The 26,923-nt window shown below is 37.4% G+C and overlaps 1 long non-coding RNA gene across 2 annotated transcripts; it reads left to right on the top strand.

The window, feature by feature from the left end:
• Nucleotides 1-25,582, top strand: LOC147837077 (uncharacterized). Of its 2 annotated transcripts, none has more exons than XR_015478442.1 (8): nt 1-119; nt 5,600-5,762; nt 6,124-6,160; nt 6,318-6,488; nt 6,896-7,169; nt 14,032-14,221; nt 24,810-24,893; nt 25,171-25,582. It is a non-coding gene; the product is annotated as an uncharacterized LOC147837077 (long non-coding RNA). The 2 variants fall into 2 exon arrangements; XR_015478443.1 differs by having other exon boundaries at nt 6,318-6,509.
• The last annotated feature ends 1,341 nt before the right edge of the window (nt 25,583-26,923 follow it).

Below are 26,923 nucleotides of genomic sequence, written 5' to 3'. Positions count from 1 at the left end.
ACAACAGAGGAGGTGCCTTTTACACCAGTTTTAACACCGGTAACCAGCCTTTTAACACCAGTAGTGCATGTTAGCAAAAAGAGTGAAACATGACTGATCCTGGTTATACTTAAACTAAGGTAAAACATTTTTAAACTATTTGTTAACATTTTATTATTTGTACTGTAAAATAAATATAATTACACATAATATACATGTGGATTTTAATATTTCAATTTAATTTTTGAATTTTATTTTAAGGTTAACAATTAAGGTATATACAGATTAAGATTTTGGTTTTGAGATTCTGTGAAAGGACTGAACCTGTTTATGAAACAAATAACAAAAATATCTTTTTCTCAAGACTATGACATTGTCAAGTGTCATTACACCTTGTTCACCTTGCATTAGGATTATGAACTTTTCTCTGATATTTATCAACTTTTCTTATGAATAAATGTTTAATTGTTTGGAAATTAGTGATACTAATTTTATAATTGTGCCCAGTCTGACATACAGCAAGATTGAAGATTTTAGAAGCTTTAGATGCTCAACACTCGATGGTCATCATTATTTGTTTCATACATTTTCAATAGCAAACTGCAGTCCAGCACATTCTGTGAAACAATGGCTTCATTACATCCAGATGAAGACTTGATTTATTAATCATAGATTTACAATGAAAAACCTTATCTTGACACCTGTAATCCCAACTTGTCTCTGTACTCCCACAATCTACAGTGCATTCGGAAATTATTCATAGCTCTTCATTTTCCACATTTGTTTTATGTTAGTCTTATTCCAAAATGGATTCAATTCATGTATTTCCTCAAAATTCTACACACAATACCCCATAATGACAATATGAAAAATTATTTTTTTTAAATTGTTGCAGATTTATAACAAATAAAAACCTGAAACGTCACATGTACATAACGTCACCTTGGAATTATAAGGTTCTATCTGCGTTCTGGATGATTTTAAGATATTGAGCTTCAGGGCTCTATTTTGACGATCCAGGCGCAAAGTGCAAAGCGCAGGGCGCAAAAGCATTAAAGGCGAGTCTGAATCCACTTTTGCTATTATAAGGACGAAAAAATACGCTTTGCGCCATGGCTCATGGTCTAACAGGGTTGAACTTATTCTCTTAAAGAGTTATATGTGTGTTTTGAGAATAAACCAATCAGAGTCTCATCTCCCATTCCCTTTAAGAGCCAGTTTCATTGCGCCATGGGGCATTTGCTATTTACATGACGGACTTTGTAAGTGGAAAAACTAAATGCTTATAGCGAGAATAGTTAAACAGATCATCTACAGCGCGAGAATGAGAGATGAGCCTCCTCATTCTTTACTTTCACTTTCGCTCTCGTGGATAGGGAAACGTGTTGTATGCACAGACATCCACTAGCCTATACATAATTAATTTTGTTTGTTAAGCGCAAAGATTTGTTTAAAAAATATTTCTAAATTCAGTTGTAATTTCCAGCAAATGAATAAATGAACAATTATAACAAAGTTCATTTAAATAACTGAGTTATATCCTAATACGCATGCTCTGCCCCATACCATTTAAAACATGACAGGTGGGCAAATCTAAGCTTGTTTTTAATAAAACAAATATAAATGTGCATATAATAAATAATACTGCTAATTATAATATTATACAACAGCAAATTGTCATAAAAAACCTGAAAAAGCCCCCCAAGATGAAGAAGGCATGGAGTCGATGTTTTTTATATTTATGTAGGCTAGAAAATAATATTTTTTGTAATATTTGAATCCTTTAATTTTTTTTCATTTGTAAAGATATTTGCGTTTTGCTGTACACCCTGTGTGTATGCAATTGAAACCGAGTTCAATGCTGAGAAATAACTTTTGGTGTTTGGAGATTGTCTGTGTAGTTTTGCATTTTGAGTGAGAGGTTTCAGAAACTGTATGACAAGAATAGAATTTGTAAACAATTGGAAAAAAACTGTAAACACAACCACTCAAAATTGACGTCACGTTTTTCAAATGATGTGATAACCAATATAAGTCAGTTCAGAGAGTAAGCAGGTTGTTGAAAGTGGGATGGAGAGTGTCTAAGCGTAGCTACAAGAAATAATGTGAGAGGACGAGTGCAATGGGCAGTTAATGAACGTGTACCTCTCCGTACTCGCCGTTCTTGAAACTGATTTTTTTTCCCTCTTGGAGATGAAAAGTGCACGATAAGCCTACACCAGAGTAGATCTGCTGCATGTCATGAATTTAGCATGCGCTAATATAGGTGAGGAATCATTTCAGGGGTGGATACAGCACACAAAAGGCTTCTTCCCCCACTGTTTCAAGAAGGGACAATATTGCTTGTGATGTGGACGAAGTGTTCTGGCCTGACCCAGCCCAAAGACATGTAGTAAACGGATTACATGTTTGCTCCTTTGATTTTTGTCCCTTTTAGTATTGTATACTATAGTAGAGTGCATTGCAGGCTGAATACTTTATAATGGTCAAATTATATGGCACTGAACATTGAGATTAAAAATGGGGATCTCACTGAAAACTATACAGTATGTTTTAAACAATGGGTTTTTTATTTTTTGTGTTGTATTGTTAACTGACTGCTTCAGTGTGTATATTATTTTAATCACTTTGTGTATCATTTGAGAGCAGTGCTTGTTTTTAAACACAGGTAAAACTGTTTTGAGGCAAAAGTTTCATTGTGCAAGAGAAGTCAGAGATTTTGTGTTAATTGGTTTAGGAAAATGGAGCAAGGTTCAGAAATTGTCCCACATGAAAGAACCTATATTAAGATAAACATATACATATATGGACATGTATGAAACCTATATGCACATTTATGATATTGTTACAATCTTTTGGGTCTAGGGATGTTACCGCAACAGAAAATAAAAGGATTGGTGGTGGATGATGTGCAATAGCTGGAAAATAAGAGATAGAACTCATCTCCTCAAACAGAATGACTAAAAACTTACACAAGATCAAATCAAGAAAGAGAAATTTACATATATCAAAATAGAACAAAGAAAACAGGGTATTAATTAAGAAGGGGGCAAGGCCAAAACAACAAACAAAAATAAGCTAACTCCTAATATATTCTCTTGCTAATCTGAAATAAAAGTAACGAAAATACATAAACATAGACTAACTCCTTTTACTAAACAAAAACAGGAGAAAACTAATTCCAAAACAAAAATGGCACCCACCTTCCTACTCAACCCTCAAAATAAACAAACAAATCAACCAACCTGTAGCCACGGGGAGTGACACAAACAACGGAAGTAGGATCCAAATGCAGGTATTATCAGTGGTCAGGCAAGCAATGGTCAATACAGGTGTGAACAGGTATATGGAGACGGTCCAGAATTGTAGTCAAATAACAGGCAAGAGGTCAGAAGGCAGCAAACAAGGACAAAAGGATAAACTAGGCTAAGGTCAAAACATAGAGAAACAAAACAAGGAAAACGCGTTGTAGTGTTACTATTACAGTTAACAAGACTCGGCATGTGAATGAGTGTGTGTGCTGCTTAAATAGTGTGTGTAATCAGTCCTTGACAATGCTCAGGTGGTGCGAGTGTAATCAGTCTAAATGAGGAAGCAGGTGTGTGTGGACGAAGAGCATGTATGAAGTTGTAGTCCATAAACTGTCAGATTTGTAGTTTGTATGAGTTATAATGTTTTTCAGCCACCTCTGGTGGTTAGAGGTCGCTGGCGAGCATGACACAACCAGACTCACTTTTCTTTGGGGTGAATTATTAGATGTTAACAAGTAGATCATTGAAAGTAGATGTCTAACTCCAATAGCTTCACCACACAGGAGCTATTTAAGTCAAATCAAATCTTTAAAGCTTCAACAAGCAACAGATCTGTATGGGGAGAAGAGCTCAGCTACTGCACGATCTAGCCATCAACAACATTGGTTGGAAGTGCAGCTCAGATTAAATACTCTCTCTCCTCTCCCAAAAGCCAATCACTGGAAAGATCCAATGATTGCTACCAAGTGGACACAGTTACCTGCAGTTACACAGAGAGAGAGAGAGGAAAAACACAAAGCACATTGTGCACACCAAAAGATACGTCTCAGGACGTAACAATATATACACTGCATATATGTGTATATATGCCATATATAGCCAAAATTGAGGTGCATATATGTGCATATACAGGCCATATAGGTCTCATGTATTGCTTCTTTATATCCACATTTAAGCCCTATATGTACATACAAGATATGTCTCCTATGTAGCTCATATTTCACTTTGTAAACTTGTCATACATGATGCCTAGCTTATATTTTCTATTATCAAGGCAATAACTAAGACTAAAAATAAAATGCTAACGTATGTATGTGCATACACTTGAAATTGGTATTACATGTACAGTAATACTTTAACTATAATAATTTATACTATAATAATATAACTATAATAATTAACTTTAATAACTAAGACTAAAAATAAAATGCTAACGTTTGTATGTGCATACACTTGAAATTGGTATTACATGTACAGTAATACTTAATACAGTATTACATGTATTAAACGTAAGTATTTTACGTTTTGTCAGTTTAGTGGTTAATTTGTACGAGTTCAGTCGTACAAAATGGTATGATTTTTAAAAAGGAGGTGTGGCACCTAACCCCACTCCTAAACCCAACCGTCTTTGGGGGATGAGCAAATCGTACTAAATTGTACGAATTAGATCATAGGAATTCATACAAATTAGCCACTAAATCAAAAAGTTACGAATTGCCGTGAGATTGTGTTGGTAATTGGCATGTTATTGAATTTAGCGAGGGCAAATAAGTGAGAGCCCACACGGAAAGAACCTATGTAAACATATGTTTTAATATAGGTTTTGATATAGCCTATATGTACATATAATATCAAATAACGGCCAATTTTATATATGTCACATATATTAAAAACCTATATCAAAACTTTTAAAGTGAAAAACTCAGACACCACAAACTTAAGGATCTGTTATAGCACTAAATAACCTGTAGACTGATCATGACTCTGACACATGAAAAGATAAAACACTATGTAATAAGAAAAGAAATACCAGTCCAGTACATTTATTTACTTTCCATGCTTGAAAACTGAAAACCTTACCCAACCACTGGCCACAGTGATGAAATCACGTGATATATCTGTCAAGGGTTGCATACAGCAGTGTTTCGCAACCATGTTCCTGGACGACCACCAACACCGCATGTTTTGGATGTCTTCTTTGTCTGTCACAACCATTACAGGTCTTTCAGTCTCTGCTAATGAGCTGATGATCTGAATCAGGTGTATTTGGTTAAGGAGACATGGAAAATGTGCAGAGCTGGTGGTCCTCCAGGAAACATGGTTGAGAAACACTGGCATACAGGTTATGCTGTTGTGACTTGGAAAGCAAATGCTGTAAGTGCTCTAAAAAATCACTTTATTACTGTCGCCCACGCTCTCCCCTTTATAATTGGTCGGAAAATAAAACAAACATTCTTTGTACTTTTGTTAAAGTTAATTAACAAATCACATTTTCTTTCTTGTTTGTCTAAATTATTGCAATTTACAAAAACAACCCAACTTTTTCAGATTTGAGGTTGTATGTAAACTCTGCCCACTTTTGTTCTCAGACTGCTGACTTGATGCTGTTGTGTTTCCTCTGGGTTATGCGGTTCTACAGTTTCATAAATTTCCAACAAAGTGGAAGTGTCTTTAAAACAACAGTGTTGCTCTGCAAACAGAATAACCTTGCTGTGCTGCTGTGCTGACTATTATTTGCATTACATAAAAAAGGTAAGATCATTTTTGTTTTTTATTTTGTAACACATTTAAAGGGCTAGTTCACCCAAAAATGAACATTTTATCAACATTTACTCACCTTCAAGTGGTTTCACATATTTATGAGTTTCTTTCTTCTGCTTCTTCTGGAAACCTGTAGCCATTGTCCTCCATGGTAATTATGTTTCTACTATGGAAGTCGATGGTTACACGTTTTTATATTTCTTCAAAATATATTTTTTTAGTGTTTAAAAAAAGAAACTCTGGAACTACTTGAAGAGGAGTAGAAATGTTAACATTTGGGTAAACTAGCCCTTTAAATAACTTTGCAAACATAAATAATTACAAATAAATGAATGTAAATGTATTATTTCAGTGAAGTAGAGAAGATATGACAGAAGCTGAGATATATGGTAAGAAATCCATTTAATTGATAAATTCCCAAATCAAGGGTATTTGTGCTTTGACATTTTATTAATTTTTTTACTTATTATTATTATTATTAAACATGTTATAACAAAATGTATCATTCACCTTTGTCATGTTTTTATGTGTGTGCATGATTTCAAGATTTTGTTGCCAAATGGTCTCGCTACATTCTGCTCTGCATCTGGATTTTTGATATCGTCCTGATATTCATCATATATCACTTGAAAACAAATTTTAGTATCAGGATTGAAAATTACCGGAACAGACACCAACAAGAGGACAGTGTCGACAACAGAGCAAGCGGCTCTACAAGTGAGGAGTCCACTTGAAACAGTAATTGAAAGATAAATATCCGATTGCTCTCACTTAACTGTAGCAGCTTAAAACAATAACAGGCATTATTGCGTTGATCTGTTTTTGTTCATTTCTTTTAACCATGTATTTTGTTTATATCAGGATTTAAAATGAAATAACAGGCACAACCTGATAAAGTGATGCTAAGTGTTTCGATAAATAAAATACTTTGTCTAAAAAATAAGCTACAGTGCCCATTTAACTTGTAATTATTTTTTCCATCACATAAAATCATATTAAGAGTTTCAGCACATCAACCCTAACCCCTGGTTCATTTAGCAAACACTTACAATGAGACTCTCTATAGAGGCAGTACAGTTTTCATCTGTTCATTATTTTTTTCTTTGGTTTTGTCTCTATTTCAGAGGTTGCCACAGCGGAATGAACCGCCAACTATTCTAGCATATGTTTTACACAGCGGATTCCCTTCCAGCCATAACCCAGTCCTGGGAAACACCCACACACAAACTCATACAACACAGCCAATTTAGCTTATTCACTTCACACCAAACCCATGCCAACACGGAACATACAAACGCCACACAGAAATGCCAACTAACCCAGCCAGGACTCAAACCAGCAACCCTCTTGCTGTGAGGCAACAGTGCTAACCACTGAGCCACCATGCCGCCCTGTAGTGTAAGGTCCAGCCAGTTGGCCCAATGCCGGTGTCCACTGGTGGATGAAGGTTCACTGCATGTTCGGTCTTTCCAGTGCACAATGTTGATTTATATTAAACTTAACTCATATCTGACTCCAATTTTAGTATGAGGTGGTTTAGAATATTAATATATTTATCCTCGTTTTATCTGACTCCAATTATAAAACATTAAGAAGATTATATCAATATGTAATTTAGATAAATGTTTGAACCTTTTGTCTTCACTAGTAACTATTACATCCGTTCATTCGGGTGCTCATGTCGCTCAGAGAAATCGCCTCGGCCGAAGGCGTCCCTCACGGTCACACTCCGGTCAGTCTTGAATATTAAACAGAGGTAAATTGACTAATACTTTAGATGGCCGCTACCAGCGCGCTCGTTCTAAAATACTTTAGTTAGTCCCGCTTAGATGTACACCTTTGAGTTAAGACAATCATCATTTCTAATTAGAGGTTAGGGCATTAATATAAATGTACCCGACTACTGGACTCTATAGTAACTTTGGTTTTCACCAAGCCCATGGTTTCCCATATGAACTTAATTTAGAATAATATTACCTTCAAACAAAGGTCGGGTACCCAATCTAGGTTAGTCGTGCAACACCTTGTTGACCTAGACGGAAGTTATCGCCCTTTCCACCTAAGTACACATGAATCAATATCAAGAGTCAGCCGGATCGCTAAAACACAATTAGTGTGCCAATGCTCCATCTCAATTGGATTTTAGTCCGTCTACTGACCTGACGCAAGACGTGCGGAAACAAGGATACAGCGTAATCTACTTGAATTAATAATTACAGAGTAAGCAAAATATGGTCAAACATTACAATTTATTAGTCAGGTAAATGTATTATGCCAATTCAATCAGTCAATTCATAAATGATCAATACAAAACATCAAATTATCAAAGATAAATCCAAGATGAAAAAGATGCATTCCTGACTTTGTAATATACATAACATGGGGCAGACCCCATGTTATGGGCTGATCTGGTTAGGCAGAATCGCCCTGAGCTTTTCTTAGGCCTTACCTTAAATAATCCAAGAATTCCCTCAAGGAAGGGGGTGTGAATGTATAACAAAAGGCATTCACACTTAGTGTCACACCCCTCACAGTGGTTCAAAAGATGCCTGAAGTTATATATTTATTGTTCTGATTATGTCTATTTCTGAGAGAATGAGACCATTGTACCAATCGCACTGAGACATTTCAAATGATATCAAACATGATAATTAAAGTCAGTTTGGTTAATCTAAAACATTCAAACATTGAAATGACCATATGCGTGAGTTGGGGGATGAAGCTGAGTCTCAGCATAGTCAGATGCAAATGCAGCAGGAACTGGTTTTTCCCGCATTCCTCCCTGGTGGGTTGTGAAGTCACCAGTCTCTGTTTTCAGCTCATGTTTTGAATTGTCAAAGATATAAGAATATTTGCAATATTTCAATTCTTACAGATAACCCCCATTTGATCCCGTGGGTCAGATATAAATGTGCCCATGGGGTCACTATGTATCCTTGTTGAGGTCGTTCAAGGGCAATTCAAGACAGTCTCTGCAGCATTATCAGTTGTAAGTCGTGTTCAGCAGGTAGCTAAACAGGTCCAGGCTCGTTTTCACCTCTTTTGATGAGCCTGACCCGAATGCACTGCTCATTCAGTCCATACAGGCCTTCATAGCTTCCACTGTGTCCTTCCCCTGACAAAAGTGTCTACGTCGTGTGGGCTTCTCATAGTCTGCTTCTTCTGATGAATCTGGTCACCTCCAGATATGCAGACATCGGCATGTGGGGGTCTACAGTGTGTATACACTGCCTTCTCCCGGACACCTAAACAGCAACTTGATGGCTCAGCGATTGAACAGTTATGAACTTGTGTCATTCTGCATTGGAGAAAGTTATGAGGTTAAGCATAAAATATATGATCAGAACATAAAAGTCAGCAAGTGCGAGTCGTACAACTGGTCTCAGGTCTCTTTCAATCTGTTTAAATGGTCCAATCAAAAACAGATAAGTCTTTGTCACCACTGAGATAGGGTATAATGATAGGGAGAATATTAAATATTCTTGGTTTGAATTACTCAAGGTAAAGCTATCAAAAGGTCAGTGCAACTTATTAAAACAGTATAACTGGCAGTATGCATCATAAAACATATCATCATGACAATACATTCAAATAAATGACATTCATTTTCAAAATGAAAAAACGTGAAGATATTTGTCATACATGATAGTAATCACATTATTTAACCATAATTATGAAGGTATATCTATAATAATGTGTGTGTGTGTGTGTGTGTGTGTGTGTGTGTGTGTGTGTGTGTGTGTGTGTGTGTGTGTGTGTGTGTGTGTGTGTGTGTGTGTGTGTGTGTGTGTTTATGTGCGTGTGGGGGGGCTTGAACACAATTGATGGTATTTGTCAAATTTAAATGTCCTAGTGATTATAAGAAGTGTCCTCACTTCAGTTTAATTTTAATCACTTTAGCACTTATCCCTGTTATTGGTGATAGATTGGAAAACCAGGGGCCCTCTGGTTTGTCAACCATCCCCACAACAGTCAGTGTATCTATGGCAAGTTCGCCTCTATTGAAGTTTTATACCATCAATTTGTTGTCAAAGCCATGCAAATGTGTAATTTCTTTTCAGCTGACAGAGGGTGTCAGAGGGTGTTTGTTGTCTCATCTGTCATCAGATTAATTATTCTGTTCTATGTGTGTGAGGCTAATGTGTTTTGTTTGTATAAACATGGACAAACGATAGATTTGACTCCTGGGTCTTTGAAGACTGAGGTGTTATCTATGTGCCTGGGTTTACCTGTGGCTATGTGTCAGTGTAATGCTCCGAACAATGGTAATCAACTTTTATAATTGTGTTGCAAAATTTTAGTCCTGTCTTAGCAGGGAGCCAGCATAAGAATGTGAACATGAGGTGTGTTCCGGCTCAAATTGATTCCATATAATATCTTTTACGGAGCATGTTAAGGTGCAATGTTCAAAGCTGGATCCTGTAAAAAATGCATTTTCATGGTTAATTTAATTATCACACTCTATACTCCTGTTTGTAGTTCAAACTGCAGCTATACAGGGGATAGCAGAGTTTTCTACTTTTGGAGATCAAAGAAACAAATATCATGAATTTCAACATAGTTAATTCCATTTTCATACAGGACATGTGGTTTAACATGTGTATAGTATAAAAACAAATTTAAAAATGCCACCAGGATTCGTGACAATAGAGTCTGTTGCTATTGGTCTTTGCAGGAACAATGCAGTAAAGTTCTTTATCGCCTCTAGGTAACCAGGGTTTTAGTCCCATTGCTATTAAGCAATTTGGGAAGATTTTAACTATGAGATCTTTCATGTCTCTGTTTAACATATAATAATTTACATCTTAGTTGAAGTAAGATGTTTTGTGAAATCACAAAGCCTCCTACAGTACTGAATCCATTGATAAGATCAGCTGTGGATAATTGTTATTCTGATGACTGATCAAAGACTTTTTTTCAGAGGACTCACTGCAGGTGAGGTGTTAGCACCACAGGGGTTCTTGCTTTGAGATGCAAGACGGAAGACTTTTGGCCTCAGGTTATGGCCTAACCTTTTGTTGCCCTCATTTGTATTTGTTTGATGTGGACCGGATCTGGAGTGTTCTTTGTTATTGGTCCGCCTAAGATGAGAACAAAAGCAGAGAGAACCATAGTTATTTTAGAATTTTCATCAGTTTCAAATTCAATCATGTGGAATTAATGTTAATGCATCATCTTGCAATATTAATTCTGGAAGCCACATGATGTTGCTGGTCAGATCTGAATAGCTGTTGTTGATTTCAGCATATTGTGAGTGTGTAACACCTGTTTACACAGTCTGCTGTATTCTGAGCATTATCTCCCAGTTCCGCTGGGGACATTTTTCTGAATCAATCAATGATTTTTCATTAATTTCAGTTCTCAATCTAATGGGCCGATACCCATAGTTCATTTTTTGCTCTCATTAACAGTCAGATCTGTTGGCAGAAATCATTTCACCCTTTTGGTGTTCTCTGCTTAACGGTTGTCATTTTATGGTGTGACTCACAGATTCTTAGATCTTTTGACCCATAAAAACTTTGGTAACTCTGAATGTTATTATATCCATCCCCCTTTCATTATTTTTCTGGTGAGTTTAACTCTCTGATCAAATTTTAATTGTAGGTGGTGTTTTTTCAGCGAGGATTATATTGGTTTACAATCAGTTATTCTATAGTAGTTCTGTCAGTGTTTTCATTAAGCATAAAGAAAGCAAACCTCCTCAAAGTGAATGTTTCATCTCTAGTCTTTAGTGCCATGATTGGCGATTATAATATAATGTACATTATTGTTTATTCCTAATGTAATTATATTATATTAAAATAGTATGTATTAAATATAATTATATCTGGTCTCTGGAGAGTGTTTTAGAACACAGTGCATTGTTTTATGCAATTACAGCAAACACATTCTGAGCATCTTATTATCACTGAGGTGAGACTTCTTTGCTCTCTGTCAGGCCATTTGAATATAAAAAGGTTTGAGCAATCAGGAGGTCTAAGGGCTTATTTAAAGCTAAAATCTTTTATATTTAGTCTGTTTCGAGATTAAATTAAAGTATAGTGGATATTTTAATTGATCAGCATCATATTTGAATTTATCCCCATTAAATTTAAATGGCAAATTTCTGATTTGTAAAAGCAGAGTTTTCATTAGAGCTTATTTGTCTTTTTTGCAATCAAATCATTCTGTTCTGCTCACCTTTATTTTTCACATGCAAATGCCTTTAAACAGACTGTTGTTATTAATCCAATTTAAAAGTTTACAATTGTTTTTAAATCTTAAACCATTTTTTCCTGTTTTCCTTTTTTCCATTTTTCTCTTTTTTATAAAACAGTAGATTTAAAAACAATGGATATTTTTGATTCAAACTTTTAGGATCTAATTTGTGACTCTCCACTGAGTTCCAGAATATAATTTGGATGATGTTATTCCAATTTAAGCTTCAACTCTTGCTGCCTAGCAGACAAAGAGATATTTCAGAGCAAGGGATGGCGTTTTTCTATACTGCTGTTATCATGTCCCTGATAATCAAAGTGGTATTGTCTAATTCTCAACCCCACCGGATAACGCATTCCGGTCTAACATTTTTGAGCATTTCTGACTCATTCTATCAATGTGTTTATATAGGGTGCGTCCAGCTTTCCCTCAACATTTCTAATAGGCAAAGAAGAATTGACTTACCACAGCAGCTGAAGATAGAATAGAAGATCCAAACCTCTTGGTTGATATAAATCCATTTTGTGCTGGAAAGACGTAACTCGCCTGAGTTGGGAGATCACGGAGATGGGTCACCATTTTGTAAGGTCCAGCCAGTTGGCCCAATGCCGGTGTCCACTGGTGGATGAAGGTTCACTGCATGTTCGGTCTTTCCAGTGCACAATGTTGATTTATATTAAACTTAACTCATATCTGACTCCAATTTTAATATGAGGTGGTTTAGAATATTAATATATTTATCCTCGTTTTATCTGACTCCAATTATAAAACATTAAGAAGATTATATCAATATGTAATTTAGATAAATGTTTGAACCTTTTGTCTTCACTAGTAACTATTACATCCGTTCATTCGGGTGCTCATGTCGCTCAGAGAAATCGCCTCGGCCGAAGGCGTCCCTCACGGTCACACTCCGGTCAGTCTTGAATATTAAACAGAGGTAAATTGACTAATACTTTAGATGGCCGCTACCAGCGCGCTCGTTCTAAAATACTTTAGTTAGTCCCGCTTAGATGTACACCTTTGAGTTAAGACAATCATCATTTCTAATTAGAGGTTAGGGCATTAATATAAATGTACCCGACTACTGGACTCTATAGTAACTTTGGTTTTCACCAAGCCCATGGTTTCCCATATGAACTTAATTTAGAATAATATTACCTTCAAACAAAGGTCGGGTACCCAATCTAGGTTAGTCGTGCAACACCTTGTTGACCTAGACGGAAGTTATCGCCCTTTCCACCTAAGTACACATGAATCAATATCAAGAGTCAGCCGGATCGCTAAAACACAATTAGTGTGCCAATGCTCCATCTCAATTGGATTTTAGTCCGTCTACTGACCTGACGCAAGACGTGCGGAAACAAGGATACAGCGTAATCTACTTGAATTAATAATTACAGAGTAAGCAAAATATGGTCAAACATTACAATTTATTAGTCAGGTAAATGTATTATGCCAATTCAATCAGTCAATTCATAAATGATCAATACAAAACATCAAATTATTAAAGATAAATCCAAGATGAAAAAGATGCATTCCTGACTTTGTAATATACATAACATGGGGCAGACCCCATGTTATGGGCTGATCTGGTTAGGCAGAATCGCCCTGAGCTTTTCTTAGGCCTTACCTTAAATAATCCAAGAATTCCCTCAAGGAAGGGGGTGTGAATGTATAACAAAAGGCATTCACACTTAGTGTCACACCCCTCACAGTGGTTCAAAAGATGCCTGAAGTTATATATTTATTGTTCTGATTATGTCTATTTCTGAGAGAATGAGACCATTGTACCAATCGCACTGAGACATTTCAAATGATATCAAACATGATAATTAAAGTCAGTTTGGTTAATCTAAAACATTCAAACATTGAAATGACCATATGCGTGAGTTGGGGGATGAAGCTGAGTCTCAGCATAGTCAGATGCAAATGCAGCAGGAACTGGTTTTTCCCGCATTCCTCCCTGGTGGGTTGTGAAGTCACCAGTCTCTGTTTTCAGCTCATGTTTTGAATTGTCAAAGATATCAGAATATTTGCAATATTTCAATTCTTACAGTAGTATAGTTTTTAAAGCAAATATTTCTGACTGACATCCACATGCATGATCTTTTTGATGCTAAAAGTGTTGTTGACTGCTAATGATATTGTCATTTATTTATAATAATTCAGTGCATTGTATTTAAAGTTCAGGCTACGTATTATCACAACAACACACATTTACCACAGAGGAAGTGCCTTTAATTTAAACAGTGCATATTAGCAAACATTTATTTGTGTATTCTCTCAGTGTTTATTTTTCCTTCCCCTCCTCAGAATCAAAATCCGAATCAGTTTTATTGCCAAGTATGCTTCACACACACAATTAATTTGTTTTGGCTACAGAAGCTTCCAGTCTACATAAAGTGACAAGTGACAACACAAAATAAATATGGAACAAAGAAATATGATAAACATAAAACAGAGATGCAGTTAGTCAAAAAAAATCAGAATGTTGAATTGTATGTAAGACTTGTTATAAATATGCAGCTTATAAGGTGCTGTGTACAAATTCGAATGTAGAAAGTATTGCATTGTATATTGATATAAGGTGCTGTGTACAAGTGCGAAATTATTAAACAAATGAGAAATTATTGCACGTTTATTGCACAATAGGGGAATATTTAACTTTTCATGAGGTAGAGAGCTTGAGGAAAGAAATTTTTCCAGTGTCTGGCTGTTTTTGTGCTTGGTGCTCTGAAGCGCTGACCAGACGGTAAAAGTTTGAACAGGTAGTGTGCTGGGTGTGAGGCGTCCAGAGTGATTTTGCGAGCCCTTTTACTCACTCTGGAAGAGTACAGTTCTTGAAGTGTAGGAAGGGTAATGCCAGTGATTCATTCAGCAGTCCGGACTATTCGCTGTAGTCTACGGAGGTCTGTTTTGGCAGCTGAGCTGAACCAGACAATGATTGAAGTGCAGAGGATGGATTGGATGAGCTCCTGTGGCAGGTTAAACTTTCTCAGCTGACGAAGGAAGTACAGTCTCTGCTGGGCTTTCTTCACAATAGAGTCTATGTGAATGTCCCACTTCAGATCCTGAGAGATGGTGGTGCCCAGGAACCTGAATGACTCTACTGCAGCCACAGTGCTCTTCATGATGGTGAGTGGGGGAAGTGCAGGTTTTTTTTCTAAAGTCCACTATCATCTCCACTGTTTTGAGCGTGTTCAGCTTGTAAGGATCCAAAATATCAGACCCTGAGAACTGTTATGGAATTTCATTAGACAAGAGAGGTGATGAAGAAACCAGCTGTTCAGTTGTTCTATTCAAATCACTGTTGACAATACAAACACAGGCTGGAGAAACAGAGCTACATTACAGCAGGGGGTGATGCGAAGAAGTCACCCTTCTCGTTCCACCTAAACCCCCCTTTTTGACCCTTATGTCACCTTCTGATTAGAGCACATTTCACATAAAATGTTCAAGGTTTTAATATGGTGTGTCTTGCAGCACTATATTCATGTTTGGTATCATTTTAAATGTCTCTGTGTGATTGGTAAAGTGGTCTTAATTTTACAGTAATATTTTACTGGTATATGTTGATTTGTTTTTTGACTTCTATAAGATCTTGATAAGATGCTCTCCCTCCTCAGAGATGGTTAAGTCCTCAAATTCACCAGGCCAGGGTTTCTGTGACACTTCTATTGTCTTGAATTTATGGCTGTTTGTTTTGACTTGAGTATTTAAGGTAAGATGTGCTTTAGGACGGGGGGAGATCTTGTAAAAAGACACCCCATAACACCCCATTGCAGCATCTCTGAGACTTATGCTGCAATGTATTTTTCTGGTCAGGTATGCATCTCTTAACTCTTTGATTTAAATTTGATTAATGGATGTTGTATTGTTACAGTCTCATCTCTGAATTGGCTTCCTGATGATTAATTATGTAATTGGCAGAATACAATTTTACCTGACAAATAGAATGTTAAGTTTTGATTAATTCTGGAGTTTAGCGATTTCATTGTATCCAGTAGATTATGAGGAGTCTTCATTACCTTTATTGTATGGCATAATTAAATTGATTAATAGGCGCATTTGATTATTGTTAGCCATAGCGTGCCGATAACATGTAGACCTTTTAATCATTTAACCACTGGAAGTAGCAAGTTGTATGGGCTTGGCTAAGGATCTGTTTTTTTAAGACTAGGTAAGCGTTAATGCGACCAGCTTATTCAAATATAGTTAATCCTGCATCCTCTGACTATTTTCAGAGTGCCAACATATTGTCCGTGAGAAGATGCGCAAACCCGGGGCGTGGAACTCTGAGCGATGTTGGTCCCTAATGAACGTACAATTAGAATATCGGACCTCAGAAAATATCAAAACTCTAAATTAAATCATAAATGATGAATGTGATCCGTTCTTACAATTAGAAATACAATCTAAATTTTAGGATCATTTAAATTGGAGTCAGATTGAATTCAGAGCTAAAAAACTAATATAAATAAATTCTAATAAATAATAAAATTCTTTTCATAAGCACTAGAAAAGGCTGACAGGCATTAAACCTTTGACCATGCTGTTAGTTTCGTCATTGGGCTAATAGATGGACTCCTACAAGCTCCAGGTTGTTGTATCTGCAACATAACGCCAGCCGCTCCACCTCCTGTCTGTATGCAGACTCGTCACTGTTCCCGATTAGGCGGATAACAGTAGTGTCATCTGCAAACTTCAGGAGCTTGGTGGAGGGGTCTTTTGCAGTGCAGTCGTTGGTGTACAGGGAGAAGAGTAGTGGGGAGAGAACACATCCCTGGGGAGCACCAGTGCTGATGGTGCGGCTGTCGGATGTGATTTTGCCCATTCTGACTAGCTGTTGTCTATCTGTCAGAAAGCTGGTGTTCCATTGACAGACAGAGCTAGGAACAGAGAACTGGGTCAGTTTGTACTCAAGCCGTGATGGGACGATGGTGTTAAAAGCAGAACTGAAGTCCACAAACAGAGTCCTTGCGTAGTTCTCTGGTTTGTCCAGATGTTGTAGGGTATAATGCAGTCCCATGTTGACTGCATCATGCACAGACCAGTTTGCTCTATAGGCAAACTCCAGGGGGTCCAGCAGGGGTCCAGTGATGTCCTTCAGATTTGCTGGCACCAGTCTTTCGAATGACTTCATGGCCACAGATGTTAAGACAACAGGTCTGAAGTCATTGAGTCCTGTGATCTTTGGCTTCTTCTGGATTGGTATGATAGTGGAGCGCTAAAAGCAGGATGGAACTTTGCACTGTTCCAGTGATCTGTTGAAGATCTGTGAGAAAATGGGAGCCAGCTGGTCAGCACAGGTTCTCAAACAGTCTGGTGAAACACCGTCTGGGCCTGGTGCTTTCCTTCTCTTCTGTTTACTGAAGATCTGATGCACATTTTCCTCCTTGTGTTTCTATGGACCCGACCACCGCCCACCCACCCTGAATTTTTTTCTCCTCTTGCTTGAGGACCATACCAGACTGTTTCGGGCATTCTCCAACTACCAACAATCCGGACGATGTGCTCGGTGCATTCTACCACACCAGCCTTAACACCGCTTGCAGAGCACCATCGTCTGAAGATGGTCCTCAGGACAATTTTGCAGACTATGTGTAGTGGACACTGCCAAGACTTGTTCGCTGTCTGTGCAGATAAAGACCTCGTTAGTGCCACTTCAAACCCAGACACAAGCAAGCCATCACCAAACAGCATGGAGTGCTTGCCAGAGCCAACCACAGACGGAGAGCCACCCACGTTGTCCAAGCCATCACCATCAAGACCAACAGAGCAGATCAACATCATGAAGGAGGAGCTCATGGGAACGTCTGACCAGGTGCATGAGCCGGCAACAGTGCTGATTGTGGGAGTTCATGTGTGGAGATAAAGAGCGCCGCCCACCTCCCCACCACCCAGAGTGAGATAAAGCTGGAACCCGGGGGCCAAGTCATTAGCTGCGTCCCAAATCGCATACTTATGCACTATTCTACGCCATTTTGTAGTATAAACAGTGTAAGTAGTGTGTTTACACTGAAAACTCTAAAAATTATAAGTGCACTTTAATTACCCGGATGATGCACTCATTCAGCCGCTAAAATGAAGTGTGTAATGATGGACACTTCACGCACTCAACAACCGCAGGTTTGCATATGTACCGGAAGGGGCGGAGCTATTGGACGCACATGTTGGATAACTTTATTTATTTTGGATGGTGAGAGCAAATTTCTCCAACGAGAGTTATTTTAGCGCCTCCCGATGGTGAATGCGGCAATACTCATGGCAGGTATTATTTGATAATTCTGTTGTTTATTTCACTGATTTGGCAACCGTCAAACGTCATTAGGGAAACGGTTTGAATTTCCGCTTAGTAAAAAAAAACATTAGTGTGCCATTTGGGACGACACTACATACATATACTATCCTGTTGAGTGTGTAAGTGCATAAGTACATAGTGCATGAGTGCATAGTGTATAGTGTGCCATTTGGGACGCAGCTATTGACTGTAGGTGAGACGTCATATCAACCCCAATGTTCCCTGACAGCACAGACTGCCCACCAGATCCTCTGTTTTTAGACAGCACTAACCCCACAAGTATGAGCAGCATCCCATCCAAGGCTCCCTCTTCAGCTCTGCAAGTGCCAGTAACAATGAATTAAAAACATATGCTGTCATGACTAATTGTTTTTTTTTTTTTACAGTGTACAAATTAACCACTTTGCTCACAATAGTTACAATAAGCATGTTTCTTTGTGAGATCCGGCTGGTTTAACATGGTGTCACATCAACCTTTCTCATAAATAAAGAGTTCAGAAACAAAACTCAAAATCCCTCAGACCTCATTTTTTGTAAATGAGCATTTTTTAGGCTCCTTTGATTAGGTTCAGAAGTTTCATTTTATAGATAATGATATGGTTATGAGCTAGTAAATAATCTTTTTTTTTTCTTTTTCCAAAATGTCACTTTAGATAATTCTTTGATTTTTAAGAAGGTAGATTTTCTTTTGCATCAAAACCAGCTAAATCCACGTCAGCTTTTTTTTTTTTTTTTGCAAAAAACTGTAAATCCACCTATTGGGATAAGACAGTGTAATTAGTTAAAAATCACTAAAGATTCGATTAGAAATTATTTACTAAACATAAAACACATTACAGAAACCACCTTAAATTAAAAATACATAAATCTGTCAAGTAAGTGGCGGTTCATTCTGCTGTGGTAACCAATGATAAACCAGGAAAAAAGCAGAGGGAAAATGAATGAATAAAATCTAAGTGCATTAATCAATAACATTAAAATTAACATTAATTAAATCTTAGCAATCTGTTGTCTTTTCTGATATTTGGGATTTTGATTTAACTTGAGCTATGTAAACATTGTAAACTTTCTTGTTAGATTCAAATAATGAAGTGTAAAAACACTGTGAAACATCAATATCTGTGCATTGTCCATTAATATAGAAATTTTATATATTTATACTTAATGAAATAATAGAATTAATGTATAGTGTTTTACATTATATTTATCTTTTTAAAAAATAGCTGACATTAGCAAATACACCACAAGGTCTAATAGGCATAAAGGGGATGACTCTCAGACACTATAAGAAGCTGTCATGCATTCATTTACACCATACTCAAGCTCTTGGGCTCTTTTTTGGTCTCTTATTTATCCTCATAGCATTCAAGTAGGATAAAAGAACAGCATCTTAACTTCATTTTATGAAATTAAGTTGCCCTTTAATGTTTAATAAATTGAACTCATTCAAAGTAGAGTCACTGTGCAAAAAACGTTATGAATGCATGCTACACATCTGACTGTACAGTATGTTTTCTTTTTCTTATAATGCATGACTGTGGCGAATATCAAACCTAAAACCAACTTTACCGAGCTGATTTAGCTGTCTTTCAACGATTTTAGGACTAACAGGTTGTTAACGTCACAAGACCTAATACAGTATATACAATACGACTTCATCACAAGGCCTACCGCACTTACGCTGCAGTTTCTCTGCCCACTGAGGAAGTCCGCGACTCCTGCTGCGGGACGGAAGTTTGACGTTTGGTTCTCCTGTGTCCCGTGTTCCTCTTGCTCTACCAATGCAGCAGCTGCTTCACGTAAAAGCTGACTAACAGTTTTGCCATTTTACTTCTGTTATACTGTATTTACACAAGTAAACTCACCCTGTCCCATCCATCAAAACCGTGCTTCTGCCCTCGGTCTCTGTGTGTGAAAGCACTCGACGTCACTCGAATACGCCCCTCCCACTGATTAGCATAGGCTTTGCATGCAGCTTGAAGTTGAAAATGAAATCGAAAATGAAAACTGAAATGAAAAAGTGTCAATAAAAGGAAAGCTTAAATTGACATTTTAATTTGAATTGTGTCACTATTATAGCGTGAACATTAATAACAATTTGTAAAAATTGTGTTTGCATTTTATTTTTCAGTTTGGCTTTTCATTTTAATATTGGCAGTCTTGATGCGGAAATGCAGTAAAAAATGAAATGTTAAATCGGCAACTACATTTTTATTATCAATTTGACAGAGACGATGTGTTGTCAAAGTGAAAATGAAAATAAAAATTAAATAATTTAATTTCATTTTCAATTTTGGCAGATATTTTGCGAACAGTGTTTTAAAATGAAATTGTTAATCTGATTTTCATTTTCATTTCCAATGTTTATTTGATTTATTTAAAATTGGCAGGATTTACCTTCCATATATCAGCGCGCTGCTACATTGAAAACAAATGATTCGATTTACGCCTTCTGATTGGTTCTCGGGATATAGCTGCTTTTGCTGCCAAAAGCAGGTAGCATTTAGAGGTTTTTGCGAACAAACTGTTCTTTCTGAATGCGCTGGCATGCAAATTAAAGGGTCATGAAACACCAAAACACATTTTTTGAGCTGTTGACAGTCGTATATGTGTACCACGCTGCTATAAACACTATTAGGACACATATATTTCACAAAAAAGTGAAAATTTGTTGTATTTGCAATTTTTCCAGCAAATTCGTTCTTCAGGTTTGAAACAAATTTTTGAAGCTGCGTCACGCCGATTAGATACTCACTTGTATTCCAGTGTGTAGACTGGCTGTCTGTACCTGGGATTACAAAGTGACATCTCTGAGCGTGCAGCATTAATTCATGACTTGGTTCAAACCAATCAGCGCGCTCTATTGTGTATACGGTGTAACTTCATTAATATTCATGATAGCTTCGAAGACTGTTTGTACCCGATACAGTGTTCAGACGGCAGAGAGACGCCACATTGTGTTGCCAAAACAAGTGAAAGAAAAACAAAAATTGTTTGGAGATGCTGGTCGTCAATGTTGCCTTTTTAAATCTGCCACAACAAAGGTTTTGTTTTCATTTTCCCTCTATGAGAGCACAGCTGGACTCACATGTGGACTACAGTGCACGCGACATGCGGCAAAAATAAATTTTTTTGCCCGAGAGCGTTTGGCATCTGGAAAGGTAAAATTCGGATTTGCTGCTCATCTCCTTTTAATAAAGATGCAGCTCCAGTTGGTGTTGATTGTCCTGTCTCTACAGATTTAGTAAGTGTGTGTGATCAGTGCCCAAACATTCCACAGTCACTGTCATGTTTACATGGACATCTGTAGTCAAATTATTTGCCAAATTATTAAATTATGGACTTTAACTGCAGTTTGGCTCTTTCATTCAGGAAATTCATTCATGTCCCTCGCGACAAACGAGATATTTGATTCGAGGAACTGCTCTAAGCATGTATTTTTCATGCAATGTTTAATATCGCACGGCGAATGAGAGAGAAAAAAAAAACCTCTGTAGCTGCCCTTTGGTTTCCATGAACGAGACAGAGAGTTTCTGACTGGTGCTTGATTCTTTATTATGCTTAAGACGAAAGCCATTAAACTTTTGTTGCGTAGCACCGTGAAACTACACAAAGAAACAACAAAAATCAATAAAAACAACTCGTATACAGAATAATATGACAAATAAATATATAATGTACAGAGCGACATATGAAAATGAAACAATGAAGTATATGAAGACAGTTTGAAACAACTAATAAGAAGGTAGAGCTCACGATTAACATATACATACAAACAAACTAATGTGGCTTAAATATTAACTTCACAGACCTCGCTCCGCTTTACCAAAGGGTTCTATTAAATAAACTGTGCAGGATTAGCCTTTTTTCCATAAATCGCACAGCAACGTGTCTTCTCTTCGCTCCTGCTAGCCTGATTAACCTATTAGTCACCTAGGCTACCAAAACACGTGACATGCTCTGATGCTCTAAAATTACTTAAAGGGATATAGTGATTTAGTGGTCACTTACAACCTCAGCATTTCCCGGAAACTTAGATGCACACGGCAGGTAGTGTCAGAAAGCCGCGTGTGTTATTCCGGTCACAAAATGCGGTGAAAACCCTAAACGAGGTTAAAGTTTGGTTGTGGTGCTAACATGTTTACACTCGGTGCAATAGTTTGTTCGATACGAACAAACTGAATAAACAAAGAGCACTGGTCGCTCACTTACCAAATCTGTAGAGACAGAACAATCACCAGCAACTAGAGCCGCGTCTCTATTAAAAGGGTTCTACAAACGAATCCGGATTTCAGCGTTTGCAGATGAGAACAGCTCTCAGGTAAACAATGTGCCTCCTTAGACACGTAAATTATTGTTGTCGAGCGTCGCGTACACTGTTAATCCACATGTGACTCCAGCTGCGCTCTCACAGAGAGAAAATGAAAACAAAACTTCACTGCAGCAAACTATTAAAGCAACACTTCACGCTTGTTTTGCCAACACAACGTGGCGTCTCTGCCGTCTAAACACTATGACAGTAATGAATATTAATGAAGTTGCACAATAGAGCGCGTTGATTGGTTTGAACCAAGCCTTACTCATGCATTAATGTATCACACTGTTAGACATACACACTGTAAGACACACTCTGGCACAGACATCCAGTCTGCACGCTGGAATACATGCTATTATGTCATGACCGTGACGCAGCTTCAAAAAATCGTTTCAAACCGGAAGTACGAATTTGCTTGAAATAATGCAAAAACAACCAATTTACACTTTTTTGTGAAATATAGGTGTCCTAATAGTGTTTTTAGCAGTGTGGGACACATATACGACTGTCAACAGCTCAAAAACTGTGTTTTGGTGTTTTGTGACCCTTTAAGTGAAGTTTATGTATAAACAAATTTCGAGAGGATCACGTGCTTATGATTGCTAGCAGCTGACCCGCATTATCCAATTCACTACGATCCAATCAGATGACTCCTAAACTACTATAAATACCCTGGGGTTTATTCCATTGCTATCTTCGTTTTGAAGAGTCCCCCCCTTCCTCCTCTACGCCTCCTTCTTAGACGGGTGACACGGTGGCCCAGTGCCTAGCACTGTCGCCTCACAGCAAGAATGTCTCTGGTTCCTGGCTTTACCAAAACTAGCAGACATTTCTGTGCAGAGTTTTGCACTTCTCCCCATGCTCACGTGGGTTTCCCCCGGGTTCCCCGGTTTCCTCCCACCGCCTAAAAAACATGCAATTAAGTCAATTGAACAATCCAAATTGTCAACATAGACACGCTTCTAGTTAGTAATTAGTTTCAAGAGCATTCACTTGCTACAGCAGGGGTCTACCTGAGCTCAAACTCCCCTCCCGCTTTGCAACGGGAGGGAGCCCTGGGCTCGAGGATCTCATGAGCTCAGGGCTCTCTCCCGGGACAGCATGCCAAACAAGCTTTATAATTAATCATCAGCTAAGTGTGAACTCTTGAAATGATTTAAAACATTTGAAGCAAAAATATTTGTTGGACATGTAATACGCGCCTAAAGCAATCACTCAATGTCATTATCTTATTTTTGCCGGAAGTGGCGTTTAGTGGATTTTGCATCTGAACTCTTTAAATGTTTAATTGTTTGGAAATTACAGTTTCAAAAATATCCAACAAAGTGGAAGTAAACAGAATAACTTTGCCATTGCTGCTGTGCCATTACTTTTATCACTTAAGGATAGGTAAGATCTTTTTTTTTTTTTACACATTTAAAGAGTTCACCCAAATAGGAAAAAATTGTCAACATTTACTCACCTTCAAGTGGTTTCACATATTTATGGGTTTCTTTCTTCTGCTTTCTTCTGGAAACCTGTTGCCATTATATTCCATGGTAATTACCTGTGTTTAGATTTCTTATAAAGACCTGGAACAACTTGTTAACATGTTAACATTTGGGTAAACTAGCCTTTTAAATAACTTTGCAAACATAAATTATTACAGCTAAATTAATGTAAATTATTTCAGTGAAGTTGAGAAGATATGACAGAAGCTGAGATATATGGTAAGAAATCCATTTAATTGATAAATTCGTATATCAAGGGTATGATTTGTGCTTTGACATTTTATTAAAACATTGAACCTGTTACAATAGTAAAATGTATCATCCACCTTTGTCATGTTGTTGTGTGTGAGCGTGATTTCAAGACTTTATCGTCAAATAGTCTCGATACATCTTGCTCTGCATCTAGGTTTTTGATATCTTCCTGACTCCTGATATTTACCACATATCACCTGAAAACAACTTTTAGTATCAGGAATCAGGACTGAACATTACTGGAACAGACGCCAACAAGAGGACAGTGTCGACAACAGACTACAAGTGAGGAGTCCACCTGAAGCAGCTTGAAAGATAAATATCAGATTGCTCTCACTTAACTGTAGCAGCTTAAAAATATTTAAAGTTCAGACATTTAATTATTTCCTGTCCCTGCAACTATAGCTGATGTTTGTATACTTACATAGCACAACATTGAATTTGTACAACAGAGGAAGTGCCTTTTAACACCACCCTAGTGCATATCAGCAAACAGGGTGAAAGCTGACTGGTCCTGTTCACTGTAAATCTACTTAAAATAAGGTAACTTACTTATTTATTTTGTAATATGTTAATATTTTGTTTTTGTTTTTCAGAGTAAAATTTTAAATGACATGTAACCCTATATGTACATTTATATTTTGTAGATTTTTTTTGAGAAGATAGAGGAGCAGACGAGAATTATGGTAAATGCATTAATTACTTGACAAATTTAATCACATACACACACACACACACATTATTTTCTACAATAAATGTGTGTATAGTTTAATTTTTGATATTCTATGAAAACACTGAACATGTTAATGAAACAAACAACACAAAAATCTTCTTTTTTAGCATTCTCAAGAGGACTATTATGGAAAATGGTATCGATACTTCTTGTTCTGCGTTTGGATTTTGGACATTGTGTTGATATTTACCATGTATCACCTGAAAACACTGGTAAATGAACTAGTTCAAAAATATTCCTTGGACAAATGTCAAGAAAAAGAAGAAGACGATGACGATTATGTCAACAGTGGTGCAATCGGCTACACATGCAATTTAGTTGTTTGAACCAGTAACTACTTAATGTCAATTTGCTCTCATACAAATACAGCAGTTCAAAGAGAGAGACTTTAACTGGAGTATACTTCACTGAATGTGTTTTTTCCACTCAATTTAACTCTGTCATGTTTTGTTGCCATCAGCAATATAGCAATAATAGTGTCATATTAGGTGATTCTGATAAATAAAATGTTTGGTTTAGGTTAATATAAAGAAATGAAAATGTACCAGAATAGTATTAATCACCTTTTTTTTCTTCTTGTCACATATAATCTGATAAGGGGTTTTTATTAGGACTCATTTATAAGTACCATCTTAATCGATTAGTTATATTATAAACAACAAAGTTTGGTTAAAAAGAAGAACAAGATGTTCATGCTTAAAACAATGTGTGATACGCAAGGCGTAAAATTTGTTAGCACCAAGTGTGGCCAATTTCTTTCAAATTCTCACGAAGGCTGCTGACTTGTTTCCTGGATGCCTAATTAGGTAGTGACTTCAGAGGCATGATTACTGCAGGGCACCTCATAAAAAGACAGTATAGCCATTTGATGACTTACAACGTAACTGTTATGATCACCAGTGATCTAACAGTTACAGATCGCTGGAAAACTACACATCTGCCTCTTTAACTACGACTCCCAGAAGTCATTGCTCCAATCACTCCTGCCAAAGCCGACAGTCATCCGAACTCTGGCACACTTACACAGCTGAATGATTACTTGGACTATATATACACCACACATTCACACAAACTTTGCTGAGTCTTGTTTTTGTTTTTGACACTTGCCTTGTTTATTGTTTTCTGTTGTTTGCCGCCTGTATCGACCTTTGCCTGTGACTTGACTTCGCTTCTGGATTGCCCTGTACCAGTTTGCTCATGTGATTGGCTGTTGCCTGTCTGACGATTCTAAATAAAGCTGCACATGGATCCTCGCTCTATTGTTACCAGACTTTCTATTTACAGTAACAGAAAGAGCTTTGGTGATAAGTAAGATGACATTTGTAATATAATGTGCGTACTTATGGCACATTTTTCATAAATGGCCATTCACCCAAAGCATCTCTCTACACCACCACCAGTGTGCAGCCTCCACATGGATGATGCAACGGCAGCCATAGGACAACGGCGCCAGTGCATTCACCACACACCAGCTATTGGTGGAGTGGAGAGACAGTGATAGAGCCAATTCAGTGGCTGGGTATGATTGGGAGGCCATGATAGTAAGGGCTTGTGGAGGGTATTTGGCCAAGACACCGGGTTACACTGCTACTCTTTTACAAGAAGTGCCATGCAATTACCACAAAGTCAGGACCTCAGTTTAACATCTCATCAGAAAGACACTTCACTTTACTAGGGGAATTGGGACCGCAAGTTGAGCGCCCCCTGCTGGCCACACTAACACCATTACCAACAGCAACCTAGTTTTCCCATGTGGTAGTTTTCCCCTACAGGTACTGACCAGGCTCAGCCCTGCTTAACTTCAGTGAGTAACTGGTCTTGGGCTGCAGGGTGTTATATCTGTTTATTTGGTCACTACAA

This window comes from Danio rerio, chromosome 2, assembly GCF_052040795.2.
Source record: "Danio rerio strain M-AB ecotype USA chromosome 2, GRCz13ab, whole genome shotgun sequence".
NCBI lineage: Eukaryota > Metazoa > Chordata > Actinopteri > Cypriniformes > Danionidae > Danio > Danio rerio.
Note: the sequence above shows the minus strand (reverse complement) of the source record. Positions and strands in the feature narration are given on the sequence as shown.